This window comes from Monodon monoceros, unplaced genomic scaffold, assembly GCF_005190385.1.
Source record: "Monodon monoceros isolate NGI ecotype Baffin Bay Population unplaced genomic scaffold, NGI_Narwhal_1 Super_Scaffold_7, whole genome shotgun sequence".
NCBI lineage: Eukaryota > Metazoa > Chordata > Mammalia > Artiodactyla > Monodontidae > Monodon > Monodon monoceros.
Genome location: NW_021703784.1, coordinates 3,527,670 through 3,544,372, shown reverse-complemented (window position 1 = coordinate 3,544,372; position 16,703 = coordinate 3,527,670). Strand labels below are relative to the sequence as shown.

General features: G+C 48.0%; 1 long non-coding RNA gene across 3 annotated transcripts; it reads left to right on the top strand.

The window, feature by feature from the left end:
• The first annotated feature begins 357 nt into the window (after positions 1-357).
• On the top strand, positions 358-14,248 carry LOC114886771. 3 transcript variants are annotated; one of them, XR_003791414.1, is made up of 8 exons: positions 358-591; positions 3,882-4,015; positions 4,296-4,430; positions 4,795-4,948; positions 5,304-5,510; positions 11,557-11,727; positions 13,032-13,188; positions 14,188-14,248. It is a non-coding gene; the product is annotated as an uncharacterized LOC114886771 (long non-coding RNA). The 3 variants fall into 3 exon arrangements; XR_003791415.1 differs by lacking the exon at positions 4,296-4,430; XR_003791413.1 differs by lacking the exon at positions 358-591 and having other exon boundaries at positions 3,602-4,015.
• Positions 14,249-16,703: the final 2,455 nt, after the last annotated feature.

Sequence of the window (16,703 nt, the reverse complement as noted above, 5' to 3'; positions counted from 1 at the left end):
GGACCGGCCTCAGGTAAGTCCTGTGAGGGAGCTGGTGGGCTTAATGGAGCCCCAGTCTGTCTCCATGACAACAGAAAAAATGGTGTATTTTATAGAGTCAATTTTGCTATGGCTAAAAGAACCTCAACCTGTCCAGCACTGATTTTTTAGGTCTGGAAACCGAAGCCAGAGATATGGGGGGCTGGTGTCCCCCAAATCTCACTGTTAGCAAGTGGCAGAACTGGGCTGGAAGTTGATTCCCCAAAACCAGGGCTACCCTGGGGAAATGAAACACTGGTTGATGTCACAAAGATACAACAAATGGGTTCACTGACCAGACCTTTCACATTTTCCTCGCTGCCCTGGTATCTTTCAGATACAGTTGTGATTTCTTCATCTTGGAAGCCAGATGGTCATGGACCTCCCCCGGACTTTAAGAGGAATCACAGCTAGAGATGCCTGGAAGGGTTTTTTGGCTATGACTTTCCTAAGAATAAGTCTTTTAGAATTTCTATCACCTTCCAAGTGGCTGCACAGTCCCCAGGGTTCCTACTGGACTTGGGCTGCAGAGGGGCCTGAAACTGAAGTCCTTCAAATCATTCCACATTGCAGGTGCTTCAAAATAAATGTCTTTTAAAACTTGAGCAATGTTTGCCTCATCTCTGGGGCTTTTCTCGTTTAATTCAGACTTGATGGCTTTTCCCACTTTGCACCTGCTGGAAATACCAGAGGATCAGCGGTCGGTCCAGCCATGACCAACCACCAGTTAAAGACCCCAGTCAGCTGCACTTGACTGAAACATTAGGTAGCCTTCCACAGTTCTGGGAGAGGCCAACATAAATCCCTGTGCTGAGTGGGACTCCGGAGACGGGGAGAAGCCCAGTCCTGTAGCCTCTTGGTTGGACCTCATCACCTCATCGTACCTCTGTCCAGAATGATCCTGAGCTGTAGCAGAAGTCAGCATATGGTACATCTGAGGGTGCAGATGAATCAAGTCTCTCGAGCTGGAAGAAATGAATTGCTGGTGAATTCAGGAAGAATAGAGAGTTCATCAGTGCAATCAGAAACCATCTTAGCATCCAAATTAGCAGCCTCGTTTCCTGAGTCCATTGGGCAATTACTTCTCTTCATTTTAGAAGTGCCTATAATAAACCCCTTAAAAAATAAATTCAAGTAACTTTGCAGAAAAATAAGAATCCAAATGGATAGGAAACTTAATTATCTAGAGTCTAAAAATATTAGAATGAGTAAGGATGTTAGAGATGCTCTGTATTCAACTATACTTCAATAAATTTTTTTTTTTTTTTTGGCCACGCAGCACAGCATGTGGAACCTTAGATCCCTGACTAGGGATCGAACCTGTGCCCCCTGCATTGGAAGCGTGGAATCTTAGCCACTGGACCGCCAGGGAAGTCCCTCAAAAAACTTTCAAAAAGAAATGCTCTGTAAAATGGAGATAATATACACACCACATAGAATTGGGCTGTAGATGAACTGTCACAATGACCATGAGGCATTTGGCCAGAGTCTTGTTTATACAACTCTGATTTCGTCTAATTCAGCTTGTCATTTTATAGACGGAGGACCTGAGGCCTGGGGAAACTTCCTTGTCTATGTCAGAAAGCTGCTGTGAGCTGACCGGGTCCTGGGCTGACACCCAATTTAGAATCCCTTCTACTTTACATGCTTCCAACACCCACAGCCAGCATAAATCAGCCCATTTTGACTTAACCCTTTAAACTCCAGAAAGCGCTGAGGGAGATAAGATTTCTCGAAGACTTCTGGTATGTGTGTCACAGAAGTTGCTTGAGGCTGCTGGACGACTCACATGGAAGCTTTGGTTTCCTCCTGAACCTTCTGCCTTCCTGTTGGTTACAAGCTGCTTTCACATCAGCCTGAGGCCTGATTGGAGAAGTGCTGGCTTAGGGGTATGACACATGCTTGAAACACGTATCAGGGTCCTTCTGGAAGGAGAATTGGGAAGAAGGTGGTAAAGGCTTATAAGATGGGTGATATTTTAAAAAAAAGAAGCTATGGAGCCTTCTCTCTTTTACCCCCAAGTTTCTAGAAATCTCACCTACAATGGATATTTATTTTGGCCTTTCTCAGAATCATTCAAGCCCATTTTATATCAGAATTTAGAGGAGCTGGCTAAGGGGAGAATATTAATTGTGAAAGCATGGGGATGACTGGCTGGGTCCATCTTGCTGGAATTTCCACCAGGGGCTCAGTAACTGACAAGCAGAGGTAGATCACTCAATTCATATGCTATTAAAACTTTGCATAATAACGCATAAATCTTACAAATTTTCTTTACCTTAAAGCCATTAAACACATTGATGATATAAATGTATTTTTCCTAAATATAATTAGAATACTTTATTACTAATATATTCTCCTAAATTCACTCCCTTAAAAGTGGTTCATCTTTCTCCCTGTTAATTGAATTTGACTATTTTCACAGCTTTATATCCTTTCTACTCTAGTTTATATTTAGCTGCTATTTTAAAAGTTCCTTTATCCCTGTATGTTAGTTATTTCTTCTTTCTTTCTTCTTTCCCCTAGTACTGTTTTAGATTTAAAAACATACATTTTGGGGGGATTGGAGAAGGAAGGCTGAAAAGTGTACTTGTTCAGCCAGACTTATCCAACCATGGGCATTTATTCTTCACAGCGTTCCATCCTGTCTTTTGAGGGGTGTGTGTGTGTGTGTGTGTGTGTGTGTGTGTATTTATAATTTTGCATATTCTGCTTTTGGTTTTCGACTGTCAGCTGAGGCCTCCCTGCCTCTTTTGAGATTGGGCACAATGAGCGGGAACTTTCCAACCCCATTGCCTATGGATTTCCAAAGTTCTCCCCAACATCTCTCTGAACTTCTGGGGAGTGGGCAGCTGTTAAGGCCTCTTCTGCTTCTGGGAATTCCCTGGTGGTCCCGTGGTTAGGACTCGGCGCTTTCACCGCTGTGGGTTCTGGTTCAATCCCTGGTCAGGGAACTAAGATCCCACAAGCCATGCGGCGAGGCCAAAAGGGGGGAAAAAAAAGGCCTCTTGTGCTTCTTGGCTACTCCTTTCCTTCCTGTAACTTTGTCTCCATTTACAGCCCATAAAACGCTGTCTGTTCTATGATCAAATAGACCAAAACCTCCAGTTATAAAGGTAAGCAGGGAAGACCCTCTAAGAATGCATCCATGTTGAAATGAGTCCCCGACAGTGATCAGAGCTTCCTAGCATCGTGCTGTTGATATTGAGTCATGTGGGCGAGAAAAAAAAAATGTTCCTATCATTTATTGAAACTGTGTGTACTTATTGAGCTCCTGCCAGCCACTCTCGCTAGGTATCGTAGAAAGCCCAGAGACCCCCTAGTGAAGAGGACTGTGAGCAGCAAATATTTTGAGGCAGAACGTTGAACTAAAACAAGGGGTGCGCAGACCATCAAGATGGGAAACTGAACCCCCGTGGCTCCGTTTCTTTCCTGTCCTAAAACTGACAGGAAAGGTGTACTATCACCAACTACGGAAATTCCTAACAGGACTGCAAATTAAAGAGATGACTTCGGTTAACTAGAAATTATTAGGAATTTCTAAAAGACATTTGATAGAGAGAAGCAAAGTAAAGTGAGAAGCCAGACCCCCCAACATTCCGAGGAGTGGTCTCCAACCAAGTAAAGATGGTACCGGCAGTAGAAGTGGCAGCCGGCACAAGGAGTGGGTCCTGAGCCCCCATCTGGCGATTTTACATCCACGGGTGTGTGTGAATGCGCCAGGAGGGGTCTGGGATTGGGTGGGCTTGTCAAGTGGGATTTAAGCTATACCTTCCTTTTAAAAAATGTTTATTTTACATTGCAAACTTAAACATATAATTGCTCATTTTAAGGGGGAAATTTTCTCTTGGTTTTTAAAAAAGAAGCAATCGCATTCAGTTAAACGGATTCAGGACAAGCTTCACGCTGGAGACAGGATTCTCCCTACGACTTGAAGCAGAGATGACAGAAAGAGCATGCAGGAGCTGGTGGGGAGTGATGAGCTCGTCAGGATGTGGTGAGCAAGCCGGGAGCTAGATGTGTGAGGGGGCAGGGCTGCAACGGAGGCTGAGGAGGACTGGGGGGCCAGATTTGGTCATGCTTATTGTACTCTGTGCATGAAGCAGAGTGGGATATTTTTGAGCAGGGCAGTTACAATGTATGACTTCTACTGTGGTACAGGTGTGTGTCCCAGGGGGGTGCGAACCGAAGCAAAACTCTAACTGGGAGCTAGTAAAAGGCTAATGCGGACAATTGGCTCACATTCCCTAATGCCTCGCTCCCCACCGTGCCAACAGGAATAGGGAAGGAGGAGAGGCATTTGCAGTCGACTCTGATAGTATTTGCCCTGGGATGGAGGAAGAGAGCGGAGAATGGAGAGAGGAAGGATGGAGACACACAGCATGGTCCAATCCTGCAGTTGCATCTGGGAGGTGAAGGCAGACATGTCCCTGAATTTAATTACCGGACAGTGGGAGGTGACCTGTGACAGAGCAATTCCAGCAGGTGGTGGGGGTCAGGGTGCAGAGCTGGGGGAAGAGTGGGTGCTGTGAGGGCTCCTCGGGTGGTTGCATTGTTTAGCACCTTGGTAGTGATGGGGAGGAGAGAGAGGCCACTAGAGAGGAAAGCTGTTTTAGGAATAATCTCCTTTCTGAAAGACCCTTGACCTAACCCACTCTTCTAGCTTTCTTCTTGTCTCACTGTCCACGCCACTGCTTTCAGAAAAGATCGAAGGCTGGGAGAGGCAGTTGGAGGGCTGGAGTGACATTGTACATGTTCCCAAATCTGACTCCCCAGGTTACAATCTGCTCCTTGAACAATTGTCAGCCGCGATGGGACCAGAGACGCCGAGATGATGGGATGGACGGGATGGGATTCTGCATTCTCAGACTACCTGCTTCCTCCTCCCCGGGACCCCTGCTCTGAAAAATCATCCTTGGCATCACGTGCCGTGAGTCAGCTGTTTAGCGTACAAAACTACTTCAGAGCTTGAAAGTCAAATAAAATAAAAGGTTGGGTTGAGAGTTTAACGTGGGGGAGTTCGGACTTGAGATTTCTCTCTCCAACTTACTACAACATCCAGACTAGAGTCCAGGCCCCGGGAGCTAATCACCATAATGAGAGGCACTCAACTGTTTGGTTTCTGAATAGCGTTTAACAGGGCAGCAAATTTGGAAAGCGTCACTTTTTTCTTTAGGGAGTGATAAAATGACCTATTTGTTATGAGCGGATTAATGAGTACAGACTAGCTGGTAGACTCGTACAAGCAGGACACATTTTATAATAGGATGAACGTCTACACGCAGGTCTCGCGGCATCACAGGAAGAAGCAAAGGCATCCAAATGTTAGATTTTATAAAGCAGGAAGCAGGAGGCCGCTCACGGCGTTTGATTGGGAACCAAAGCAGCCCACGTAACGTGGCCATGATGCCAGGTGGAACTGAAGGTTGATTTCACCACCTTCAGGACCTTCAGTCACCTTCCCGCCAAAAACCCCCGAAGAAACGAGGCAGGTGAGAACAGTTGGGCACAGTGTTTGGGGAAGATGTGAGGACAGAGACCAGGCTCTCTCTGGAGGTCTCTCCATCCCTCCTATAATGTGGGTCATAAAAGCCTGAGCTCCCTGTAGAGTGGATTTGTTTGTTTTGTTTTGGGGCCAACAATAAGAAATACTGACATACAAATTGTACGAGGCAGAGAAGGCGGAGGAGATTCCCCACCTTCCTCTCCCCAACCCTGCCGCCCTGTCTCCGGCTGGCGGCCTCCATGGCTGAACTCAGCGGAACCCTGCTGCTACAGCAGTTTGAGAAACACAGCCCGCAGGGTCGGCCCCTGAGAGACGGAGCAGATGGGGTGTGAGGAGCAATGCGTGAGTCGACAAGCAGGCCCAGGACCGGTCCAAAGATGCATTGCCGCGTTATCTAAGCTCATTTAGCACAGTTTAGCTACTTTGAGTTTTCGACAGGGTCTCACCCTGCCTTTCATTTCCTCCCCCACTAGGGCCCTTCCCTCCTTTGCCGTGTTTTCCTTCTACTTCTGATCCTTTCAAGATTTCTTGGTTATGAAGAAGCAAAACCGTCGTCTTCTGGGACGCAGGCTCATTTCTCAATTTCTGGGGAAAGCACTTCGTGGGAAACTAACGAATGGATAGAGGCTGGTTGTGAGGCAGACGGGGCGAAGGAGCCCGTGTTGGCATCGCCGCAGGTCGGGCTAATGCAGAGGTGGACGAGGAGATGCCTGCGGATGGGGGGGTTAGCAGAGGAGGCCTAATCAAAGCTGTGAAGGAGACGGGACTTGTCTCCCATCGGCCTTTCCTTTTTAGGAACCAGTGCTTCTTTGCTGTTCTCTTGTCCCACTGCCCTCAACCCTCTTAAACAGAAGCCCAGAGCTAAACCCAAGCAGGCTTGCAAACAAACACAAACAAACCTCTGCTTTGAGCTGAGACGAGACCATTGGTGCCAAACCTTGAATTCGGTTCCCATCCCTCTCGCAGGGGACTTGCATTGACCGTTTCATCCCAAATTATGAAATGAAATGCCTTGTACACTGTTAAAGAAATATGAGGTGTGGGGAGTCTGTTTCACCCCTTAAAGCATATCAGATGCTTGTGTGCAGGGCAGGTTCTGGTCGGGGATGTGGGCAACTGAGAAGGGCAGGCAGCAGGAGGGAGGCGATGCTGACCATCCTGGGAGCAGGAATCAGGCTGCGCTCTGGACAAAGCATCCTTCTCTCTGGCCTCTTGGGTTGTAAGTCAGAGGTCTCCTGAGCTCTGAGAAACTAGGTGGAGTAGGATTTCTGTGTCAGATAAGAAAATGAGGTGAGTAAAGCCTTAGTGAGCCTCTGATGAGGTTGGAGTGGAGCTAGAAACCATGCCACCCAGAGCGCCTGGTGGGTTGAGTTTGTCCTGCAGACCAGAGTGGGCATGAGAGCCAAGGAGGGCAGAGGGGAAAAATAAAGGAGCTGAGTGATAAGGTTATGCAAAGAAAAACAGGAGAGGAAAAACATGGCCTAATCAAAAAGAACCCACTTACATTTTGATTTCTTGTAATATACTTCCTGCTCCACAATGAGAAGTCCCATCCTCCCGCGTGCTATGTGATACCAGGCAGGGCGAAATCCCTGAGCCCTGGTCGGAGCAGCTCTCAGAAAAACATCTGCGTGGATTTGCTGGCTTTCCTTAAACAAGGGCCAGCTCAGCTCCTCCAGGGCCTTGTGCAGCAAAGCTGATGACAGGCTCTGCAAGGAAAATACAAGAAGTTCTCCCTCTGTTACAAGGGGCTCTATCCTTCCAGACCAGGCTGCAGAGCATCCTCTGGGGGTAACGGCAGTTCAGGTAAGGAGTGAGGGGCTTGAGTGGTGAAGACCTTAAACCAGACCTTGGTTTAAGCACCTAGGTCCTGCCCCCTCTTCCCCCACCGCCCCACCCCCAGACGACAGGGCCCAGGAGGTTCTTGCTACAGGAAGTGGCTATGGAAGCCGGGCAGGGGGAGAAAAGGCGGGTTGGGAGAGTGGGGTAGGGGGGTGTTGAGTGAGACCTGCTGCCTGGGTCATCGTTGGAGCAAGGAACAAATTCTGCTCAAGTTATGCGATAAACCAATCGATTTCTGTCTTGGGAAGTGAGAACATGTGGTGCCCCCAGCGAGGGTGTGCCTGTCAGGCCCAGACTCTGCCCTGAACCTCAGTGGGCAATGCCCCCCATCTCAGGTGTGGCTGTGCTGAGTCCTAGAGCTTGTACAGATGGGAGGCCTTGCTGGGCTACATCCACACCTCAGTCCCAGAGGTGATCTGAGCATGCAGTTGAAGTCCACTAATATGATCTTGTAAAAAAGATTTCCACTGCGAGGTGAGGCTCAACTGCTGTGGCTTCTTGAGACCACTTTCTTCCGTGTATGTGTCCAGCTCGCTCTCGCATCTGTTTCGGCTTCTAAAATGCTTTCTCTGCTTTAACACCTTGAGCGCTTTTTTTTTTTTTTTAGGTAAGAAGTGGATTTATTTAGAGAGAAACACACTCTACAGACAGAGTGTGGGCCATCTCAGAAATCAAGAGGCCCCAGGGTACGGGGTGGTTAGTTTTTAATGGACTGGGTAATTTCTTTTTTTTTTAACTTCCTAAATTTTATTTATTTTTTATACAGCACGTTCTTATTAGTTATGTATTTTATACATAATAGTGTATATATGTCCATCCCAATCTCCCAGTTCATCCCACCACCACCACCTACCCCCTAGTTTCCCCCGCTTGGTGTCCATACGTTTGTTCTCACAAACGTATGGACACACATGTAGAGAACAAACGTTTGAACATTTTCTTAAATGTGACAAGTCTGAGTAGCTGGAGCAGAAGGACTGTGGAACCCTCTAGATCATCCTCTCCAATGAGTGGTGCTTCCCAGAGCACCGCCATCTTGGTGGCCTGGAGCCCTAAACCTTTGCCCAGTCCACTTTGTCTTGAGAGCCCATGGAGCAAGCTTCTTCCCTTGGCCTGACATTATCCTCCCGATGGCGGTGAGCAAGTGGGTGTGACATTCAGAGGGCCTAGATATTTGTAATCTTGACCTAACTGGCCTTGATATGACTTAGCCACTCGTGCTTTGGAACGAAAGTGGTCCTGGTGAGAAAGCCGGGGGTGGAGACGGGAGCGATACTCTGAGAACTTGTCCGGTTCTGTGTCTCTTGCTGGCTTAGATGCCGGTGGATCCCAGGAACTGATCTCTCACGCTTCCTCCTAATCCCATTTTTGAGGAACACACAAAAATGTTGGCCATATGATTCAGCATACAAATCACATCTTAGGTAATAATTCTAGGACATACGACTAGAAAACTAGTGATAACAAAGAAATGCCTATTAAGCATTAACAATAGATCTTAGACGTGGCCATGAGATGGGCTTCATCCGTTGCCCTGTTTCCACCTGTCCTAAGATTTCCAGAGAGAGAGAGAGTGATTGGAAGTAATTAAGTGAAGGATCTACTTTTCTCTAATTGGTTAGACCTTAAAGGAAGGATTTATGTTCATATGAATTGTGCAGAAAGGAATTTTAACAAATAGAGAGGCAGTGGGAGACAACATAGACTGAGAACATAATTCAGAGAAGAAAAAGCTTTCCAGGAAGGACTCACATACACTGCAAACTCTCCAGTCACAAGAAAGTCCTCTGTGTACTGGAGTGCCCTAGTGAGTGCATTGGATGCGTTTATTCATACAATTAGTAACTAGTCCATAGCTTGTCCTCCCATTGCTAGTAACAGAGACCTGAACTGCCCTGAAGCCACACCTTGCTGGATCTCCAGGGTTTATCAGCCTCAGCACAGTGACATTTCGGGCTGGATCGTTTACTGTTGGGGGAAGGGTGTCCTATGCATCGCAGGATGTTCAGCAGCGTCCCTGCCCCTACCCACTAGATGCCTCTGGCACCCCTCTCCCAGTCACACAACCAAAAAGGTTTCCCGACCTTGCCCCATTGTTCCCAGGGGACGAAATCCCGCCTCTCCCCCATGGTGAGAACCAATGAGGTAGAGGAATGACATCTTTTTTCTCCAATGTTTCCCAACAATTAAGTTCGCTCTTTGGGGAGCCCAGAGGGACAGAAGGCATCATTCCGCCTAATGCCGATCCCCAGCAGGCTGACAGAGTGGAGGAGTGCGGACCACATGTGTGCCCTGAGTTAAGGATTCCCGTCTGGGGGTGGAGGTGTGAAAGGTCACCGTGACAGCAGTCACTCCCACTCCCACCCCCAGCTCCTGGGTTTCCCATGAACAAACCCCACCAAGTGCTGAGTGAGCCAGATCCTGCTGAGGCTGTGAGAAAACAGGCATTCTGGATTCAGAACATTAAAACAACTCTTTGGCAACAGGCAATGACTAGAGCAGAGATGAATAATGACATGTCTCCCTAGAAGAATCCCTCTTATTTTCATAGGAATGATATCTTTGTGTGCTGAAGCAGAGGCACGGGGGAGAATGCTGTCTATACACAAAATGCTCCCCAAACATATGACGTTATCCCAAAAACTCCGAAGAGGAGGATATAACTTCAAAAACAAACCAAAAAAAAAAAGAAAATGCGAAACCCTCTTGGCTCTGTAGACAGAGCTGATACTTCCTCTATATTGAAAAAACAATGCTTCTGTGGTCAGTCACATCTGAATGCTGTTGGGTGAGGTAACCCTGGGGTTTCCATGGAGACGTGTTTTCCAGTGGTGCCTGCATCAGGACACTTCACTGTGCTGCTTCTCATCTGCAGCTGAGCCCCTGGATGCTGAGGGAAGAAAGTCATGCCCCGAACTGAGACACACCCCGAAAGGGAAAAGAGCCCTGGCACCAGGGAGACTTTCCAAACCCTTTCTATCGGCGGACCTCAGAGTCCCCTTTGTGCATAAGGAGACCCATCTGGGGACAGCAGTGGTTTCTGAGCCTGCAGTGAAGGTAAGACAGAGACGGGGTAGAGTGGAACGTGCGTGAAGACCAGGCATATGAGACTGACTCCTCCCACTGGTGCTCAAGTCCAGAGGCGTCTGCTTTGAACTCTCCCTTTGAAGTGGGTGCTGGCCCTTGCTGCCAGCATTCTGGGTTCTCAAAAGAGGAGACATTTCTGTTGCCACAAATAGATTAGAGAAGGCTTTTGACAGTAACATTTGGCTGGATTCAAGGACTCTGAATTCTCCTGGAATAAGATTCATGAGCAGTCAGGCCGTGATGCTAACCCATGAATGTCACACACTTTACGGTAGGACTCAGCATGGCTGTTTTTCACAAGGAGCAATATTTATGTGACCCAGACAGGTGCCTACACAGCTTGAGACGCAACTCAGGCTCCCGTTCCTAATGGCTTTCTCTCTAAGGACCGACTCGTGTCCAGAAGAGGCTGGATCAGTCTCTGACAAGTGATGTCTCATGGTTGATGTATCTGTTTCCAATAAGCCAAGTTTTATAGTCTGTTAGTGGACTGACTGCAGAGTTATAAAAAGTTGATCTCATAAAAGAGAAACATGAGTGGTTGACACATCACATTGTATCTGTGTCATTCTGTGCTCTGGCAGCTGCACTGGCCCTCATTTATAGCAAAGGAGGTGACATAAAAGCAGAATAATCGGATTTCAAGTATAATAGGGATTTCTCTACCCCATGGGGCTCTGAAGGGTGAGGACTATTGTGGGACTTCTGGTTTCCAAGGAAATATATTTTCCGTGCCACTGCTGAGATGTACTCAGTAAATTCCAAAAGGAATAAGGCAGAGTGGAATGGCTTCTAGCTTCTTTAGAGTGAGAACTGATCAATTTTTTGAAAGAAATAAAAACTAAAGAAATAAAGACTACAAACTAACATTCTTGAGGCTTTCAAGACTTTACCTAATCAAAGAACTTTTCTGAAAATATCATGGCGTCAGTTCTCACTTTTGGTACATCTAGTTGCTGAGAGAGGTAGAGAAACAGTAGCTCCTTTTAAGAACAACTCCAGTCCTGAATATCCACCCTGCTTTGCAACCTGACCAAGACATACTTCTATCCCGGTTGCCCTGCCTTTTTTCAAAATTTTATTCCAACCAGTGTTCTAAACAGGGATGCAAGGAGAGGACCACCCATCGTGTGATGCAAGACAGACCACCCATCGTCACCTGACGCAGAGACAGAATCATGACGCAGAGAAAGAGAATTACTTGTAAACCTATACGTGGATGGGAAGGTCATCAAGACCCGAGGCTACTCCAGGGACCAGTCTTCCCTCGTTGTGTCAGTTTTTATCTTCATAAAACTCTGTCTCCTGTCTCTACCAGCTGGCTTCCTCACCCTTAGCTCCCACGTGGCAATTTGAACCCAGCTTTGGATGCCCCAGCTTTGACTTAACCTCAATGTGCCCTTCATTTGACCTCTGCCACTGATGCCTCAGTCCCCCAACTCACCTTTTCCGGCCATCATAGAGCTTTGGCAGCCTGTAGACTGGCTACCCCAGGTCCTTTGCTTGCTCCTTGGGCTCCAGGAACAAGAGAATTGTGCTGCCACGGCTGCCAGGCATGTGGTAGAGCATGTTCTCTGAGAGGGGCTGTGCCCTGCAAGTAGAGATCAACCTCTTAATAGGCCATTGGCCGCCATCCCACATCTGAAAGACATCACTCCATCCCTCCATGATTCAGCTCCAACTTTCTTTTCTGACCTTCCTTCTAGCCCAAATGAAGCACTTGCTGGTCCTTGAGGACCTATTACAGACCAGGGTTCTTGGCCTCCTTAATCAATAGAAATTGATCAGAGGCCAGACAAGAAATTCAGGCAAGGCTTTATTGGGGGCTCCTGCTACAGCAGGCGGGAGCAAGAAAACAAGTAACAGGTTCCCGTGTTTGCTTCCTAAGCGCAGGGGCGAGCTGCTTCCTTATATGGGGTGAGGGTAGGGGCAGGTCCAGGGGTCGGGCTGGAGGGGCAGCTTAGGTGGTCTGCCCACCCCTTTGGTGGTGTTGAGGGCAGTGGGCATGCGCAGTACCCTGCTTTGGCTCCCGGCTCTTCAGAAGTGGCAGCTGGGTTTTTGGTCTTTTTGTATCTTATTGTTCATAATTTACCCCAGCTGCTCATGCATGCAGTTATTTTTAGTCCCTTGTAAGTTTCTTTGTATCCTGTTGCTCAAGGAGACATGTTTCCAGGTGCAAGCCCCACAGCAAAGGTGCCAGGTCCCAGCCTGTCTCAGACCCTCAGCTCCTTCGACTCTGTGGATTTTCTCCACATATGGGAAACCTGCCACAATCCCCAGCCCCAGCCATTTTTCAAGGCTCACTCTTTCTGTAAAGCTTTCTCTGATCCTGCCTGATTGAAAAAAAAAAACGAAAAACAAAAAACTACACTCCCCTCTGATCCCGCTAAGCATGTCTCATCGCAGTGCGCTGTTGCCACATCCCAGCAGAAGGGGAGCCGATCTCTCTACCCCTTGAATCTTGGGCTTGTTTTGGCCAATGGAATATTAGCAGACATGACATATGGAGGAGCTGGAAAAGTGCTTGTGTATCAGGGCTTTTCCTCTCTCTTGCTGATAGGGACCTTTTTTCCACCAGGAGAGTGAGGCTGGACCACATTTGGAGGACAAGAGGTCCCCTCCATCCCAGCCATCCCGGATGGGTGAGCAAGGCCCTCCTAGATCACCTGGCACTGCTGAGCCAGCCCCAAACAGAAGAACCGACTGGCCCATTGCAGAACTGTGAGAGGCAACAGGTAGGTGTCCTCTGAGTCACTGAATTTTGGAGTGGTTCGTTATGCAGCAAAACCAAACTGATGTCCCATCCCTCTGCATCCTCCATGTTGGAATCGCTCTCCTTTTTTGAAGCCCCATAGTATTTTGTCAGTATCTTTTATTGGACATTTGTCACTTTCTACGTTTTCTCATCATCATTTATGGAAACACTTAACATCAGTGAGAGAATAAATTACTTGAGGGCTGAATTCATGCTTGATTCATTTTTGTATTTCACCCACCTTCCACTCCCACAGCATCTAACTAACCCTGACATGGAGCAAATGGCCAGCAGTGTTTGTGGGGTGAATCGGTGAAGGAGGGGCAGCATGGAGCCCTGAGTGAGAGCACAGATTTTAGAGTTCCTGGGTGAAAACCCCAGTTCTGCTACTTACTAACGGAGTCTCCCTAGGAAAGTTTATTTTGCCTCGGTTTCTTCATCTATAAAAGGGGGGAAATAGCAGAATCTACATCATGAGGTTGTTATAAGGATTAAACAAATTGGCAGTTGTTGTTTGTGAAATAAATAAATGAGAGGCGCCCACTGCTGCCTCTAGTCCATCCAGCCAAGGCCACACTCGGCGGCAGCTCCGTTCTCCACGTCTGCCAAAGGTCCTCTTTTTTTAAAATATTAAACAATCAATTAATTGATCTTTAAAACTTGAGATATAATTGACATATAATATTATATAAGTTTAAGGTATACAACATGTTGGTTTGATGTATTTATATGTTGAGACATGATTATCACCACAGTGTGATATGTTTCATGTTCGCATCTTAAAATTAGGTAAATGACCTCATCTTTCAAGCTCGAATTCATTTTTAGTTTTAATTTGATTTTATACAATGTATAGACAGTTCCCTGTTCTCTGCGTTTAGAAGTATAAACAATATAAATCTGTTAATTCTGTACATAATATTTGTAATTAAGATGTAACGCTATCCTATCCTTAAAACATTTAAAATAAACCCTTTAGGGCTTCCCTGGTGGCGCAGCGGTTGGGAGTCCGCCTGCCGAAGCAGGGTACACGGTTTCGTGCCCCAGTCCGGGAGGATCCCATGTGCCACGGAGCGGCTGGGCCCGTGAGCCATGGCCGCCGAGCCTGCGCGTCCGGAGCCTGTGCTCCGCAACGGGAGAGGCCACAACGGTGAGAGGCCCGCGTACCACAAAAAAAATTAAAAAATAAACCCTTTATGTGCAAAAAAAAAAAAAAAAGTCTTGAGCCTCGTCTACTGAGTAACAGAATCTGACAGTCAACTGGTCCAATGAGCCAGCGTACATAGAGATGGCTGGCCTCTGCCCGGGCTCCCCCCACCCTGCTTTGGAGCAGAGGGAAATTGAAAAGGAGATCGTTGTTAAAAGCATGGTCTTTGGAGCCATTTGGACCACAGTGCGCTTCCCTGCTTTATCAGGCACTGCTCAGGGGAGCCTGGGAAGACAACCCATCTCTCTAAGTCCCCATTTCTTCATCTTCATTGGACACGCAGCCATCACCCCTCCTCCACGTCCTTCTGTTGTTACTGCTACTTCTGTCTCTGCTACAATGGCTGTGCTGTCTTGCCTGAAGGAGATGCTCATGCCAGGGATATCTGCCAAAGGCCCCATTTTAATTCAACCAATTAAGGACTGCCTGGAGATACCCTCTTCATGTCCTGTAACCCGTTTTGCAAGGGCTGTTGAGTTCTGCCTCCATATATGGTGGCCATTTGCACAGCTGTGAAACACCTCCTCCAACAAGTACCACTTGTTACTCCACAGTGGTAACAAGCTGTGAGCCTGTGCTGGCCAGACCAAATGCCAAAGGGAATAGAAGAGAGAGTGGTGTTGGAGAATGTGGCTGCACTGGACTCTTGATTTCACCTTCCAAATATCTTTTCAATCTGTCCATTCCCACAGCTGCCGCCCTAAGCCAGGCTCCTGTCCTGTCTTACCTAGACAGCTGCAGATGCCTCCGTCTTACCTGAGATACCCCGAGAAAGCAGAGCCTAAAAGGACTTCTTTGCAGATTGCTTATTTAGGAGTAATCCCAGGAATCAGAAGTGAGGGACAGGCAGAGTGGGAGAAGAAGGAACGTCTATATAAGAGTGCGTAAGTGAGGTCACAGTCGTGGGACCTAAACCCAACCTGGGACCTGAAGAGTGGGTCCTGATTGCCCATGAGGAGTGTTTATCCCACGGCTCCCATTCTCCACTGGCTGAGGGTCGCTCCTGGACATTCAGATCATTCCTACATGTGCACCAACAGCTTCCCTGGCACCGGTGTCACTGGAGAGGCCCCAGGGAAGGCGGCATTTGAGATGAAGCCCACCTGGGAGAGTCCACCATGGCCATGGCCATGGCTGAATTCAAAGGGGGTGCTGAACAGGTGTGGGGCAAGGCAGCTAAGGTTTCCTGTACAATCTTCTAACTGCACAGCCTCTTCCTGTACAATCTCTACCCTTATCAAAGTGTTCGCTCTTCTCTACACAGGAGCTACAGTGATTACGTTTTCAAAACGTTAAATGGATCTGTCACATATACCCTCTGAACCCCCAGGGCTTAAATCAGTGCTATGGATAAAGATCACAATCCTAAGATGGCCTAGGGAGCCCTGCCCACCTCTGCCCACTGCTCCTGCCCACCTCTGCCCACTGCTTCTGCCCACCTCTGCCCACTGCTCCTGCCCACCTCTGCCCACTGCTCCTGCCCACCCCCACCTCACTCTACGGGAATGGGCCACCCTACCTCCTTGCCATCTTGTCCAAAGTGCTGTGCCCACTCTGACCACAGGGCCTTTGCACATGCAGTTCCTTCTTTCACTAGCACACCCCTGTTTGTCCTTTACCTCTCAGCTCAAGCGTTGTTTCTACAGAGGAGCCTTTTGAACCCCATCTCTGGGATGGGCCAGGGTCCTTTGTCAAGCCTGTTGGAGGACCCGACAGTCTCCTTTTAGAGGATCTGGTGGCAGCATTTACCTGGGTGGGGGCAGGGGGACGGTAACTGGAGGGGAAGTCTGGGAGAACAACTGACTTCTCGCTGCATAGCCTTTGGGACCTTTGGAAATTTATACCCTGTTCTCATGTTGCCAACTAAACTATTAGGTAATTAAACCTAAATCAGAGCAATAAGACAACTGCAAAAATCCTAATTGGGGGCTTCCCTGGTGGTGCAGTGGTTGAGAGTCCGCCTGCCGATGCAGGGGACGTGGGTTCGTGTCCCGGTCCGGGAAGATCCCACATGCCGCGGAGCGGCTGGGCCCGTGAGCCATGGCCGCTGAGCCTGCGCGTCCGGAGCCTGTGCTCCGCAACGGGAGAGGCCACAGCGGTGAGAGGCCCGCGTACCGCAAAAAAAAAAAAAAAAAAAAAAAAATCCTAATTGGCCAACTGATCGTTCTGGTTTCTGTGTCTGGATGGCTGCTCCTTAGGGACCCTGCCTGTCCCAGGGCCTCCTCTTCCCCTGAGCCCGCTCACGGCCAAGCTGCATCTGAATGCTGTGGGACATGTCTTATTCTCTT